At 36.5% G+C, this 2,313-nt stretch overlaps 1 non-coding gene across 1 annotated transcript; it reads left to right on the forward strand.

The window, feature by feature from the left end:
* The first annotated feature begins 280 nt into the window (after positions 1-280).
* On the forward strand, positions 281-388 carry LOC130964141 (small nucleolar RNA R71). Its single transcript, XR_009080249.1, has one exon. It is a non-coding gene; the product is annotated as a small nucleolar RNA R71 (small nucleolar RNA).
* The last annotated feature ends 1,925 nt before the right edge of the window (positions 389-2,313 follow it).

The raw sequence follows: 2,313 nt of genomic DNA on the forward strand, positions 1-2,313 counted from the left end.
GAAAAATCAAATTGACTTGTTGAGTCAATATTTTGTTCTGAGCCAGTATGGCATTCAGAGTATCAATCTCAAGAACTCTTTTCTTCTGATTTGTCCCATTGTACATAGGATTCCTTTCAAAAGTGTACATGAATTGGTTATTTGCAACCATTTCATTTAGTTCTTGAGCTTCTGCAGGCGTCTTCTTCAGATGAAGAGATCCTCCAGCAGAGCTATCCAAAGACATCTTGGACAGTTCAGACAGATCATCATAGAAGATACCTATGATGCTCCATTCAGAAAGCATGTCAGAAGGGCACTTTCTGATTAATTGTTTGTATCTTTCCCAAGCTTCATAGAGGGATTCTCCTTCCTTCTGTCTGAAGGTTTGGACTTCCACTCTAAGCTTACTCAATTTTTGAGGTGGAAAGAACTTTGCCAAGAAGGCATTGACTAGCTTTTCCCAAGAGTTCAGGCTTTCTTTAGGTTGTGAATCCAACCATATCCTAGCTCTGTCTCTTACAGCAAAAGGGAATAGCATAAGTCTGTAGACTTCAGGGTCAACCCCATTAGTCTTGACAGTGTCACAGATTTGCAAGAATTCAGCTAAGAACTGATGAGGATCTTCCAATGGAAGTCCATAGAACTTGCAATTCTGTTGCATTAGAGAAACTAATTGAGGCTTAAGCTCAAAGTTGTTTGCTCCAATGGCAGGGATAGAGATGCTTCTCCCATAGAAGTCGGGAGTAGGTGCAGTAAAGTCACCCAGCACCTTCCTTGCATTGTTGGCATTGTTGTTGTTTTCGGCTGCCATGGGTTCTTCTTCTTTGAAGATTTCTGTTGGGTCCTCTACAGAGAGTTGTGCCTTAGCTTCTCTTAGCTTTCGCTTCAAGGTCCTTTCAAGTTCAGGGTCAGCCTCAACAAGAATGCTTTTGTCCCTGCTCCTGCTCATATGAAAGAGAAGAGAACAAGAAAATGTGGAATCCTCTATGTCACAGTATGGAGATTCCTTGAGGTGTCAGAGGAACAGAAAAATAGAAGGTAGAGGTAGAAGAATTCGAACTTAGTGAGATAAAGCTCGAATTGTGCATTGAGGAGGAGTGGTACTCCATAAATAGAAGGATGTGAGAAGAGGGGAAAAGATTTTTTGAAAATTAAGTAAAAGATTTAAAAAAAAACATTTTGAAAAAGATTTTAAAGAAGATATGATTGAAAACTTTTTTGAAAAAGATGTGATTTAAAAGTTATGGTTTTAAAAAGATGTGATTGAGAAGATATGATTTGAAAAACAATTTAAAAAGATTTGATTTTAAAAAAATTAATGACTTGGCTAACAAGAAAAGATATGATTCACACATTATACCTTTCTCAACAGAAAAGGCAACATACTTGAAATGTTGAATCAAATCATTAATTGATAGCAAGTATTTTTGAAAAAGGAAAGAAATTGATTTTGAAAAAGATTTGATTGAAAAGATTTGATTTGAAAAAGATTTGATTTTGAAAAACTTTGAAAACTTGAAAAAAAAAATTGAATTGAAAACAGAATCTTCCCTCTTGTGCCATCCTGGCGTTAAACGCCCAGAATGGTATCCATTCTGGCGTTTAACGCCTAGCTTTTTTTGTATAATTCCTCTGCTGCATGTACTGAATCTTCAGTTCCCTGTATTATTGACTTGAAAATAGAACCAAGATCAAATAAACAATGCATGCAAGACACCAAACTTAAAATGAGACACTAGACTCAACAAGAAACATAAAATATTTTTGGTTTTTATGATTTTGTAATTTTTTTTGGTTTTTTCGAAAATTAAGTGGAAAAGAAAATAAAGGTATCAAAATTCTTAATGAGAATTCCAGGAATCATGCAATGTTAGTCTAAAGCTTCAGTCTAAAGGAATTAGACATGGATAGCCAAGCTTCAGCAGGACATTGCATTCAAGAGCTAAATTGATGAGAATCAATCAGCTTTGGTAATGATAAGATCATCACCTTGAAACACTAGAATTCATTCTTAAGAACTCTGAAAAATACCTAATCTAAGCAACAAGATGAACCGTCAGTTGTCCATACTCGAAACAATCCCCGGCAACGGCGCCAAAAACTTGGTGCACGAAATTGTGATCAATACTTTTCACAACTCAAATAATCCCCGGTAATGAATCCAAAAACTTGGTGTTCAATACCATGGCATAAACACTACTTCGCACAACTAACCAGCAAGTGCACTGGGTCGTCCAAGTAATAAACCTTACGCGAGTAAGGGTCGATCCCACGGAGATTGTTGGTATGAAGCAAGCTATGGTCACCTTGTAAATCTTAGTCAGGCAGATT

This window comes from Arachis stenosperma, chromosome 2, assembly GCF_014773155.1.
Source record: "Arachis stenosperma cultivar V10309 chromosome 2, arast.V10309.gnm1.PFL2, whole genome shotgun sequence".
In the NCBI taxonomy this organism is placed as follows: domain Eukaryota; kingdom Viridiplantae; phylum Streptophyta; class Magnoliopsida; order Fabales; family Fabaceae; genus Arachis; species Arachis stenosperma.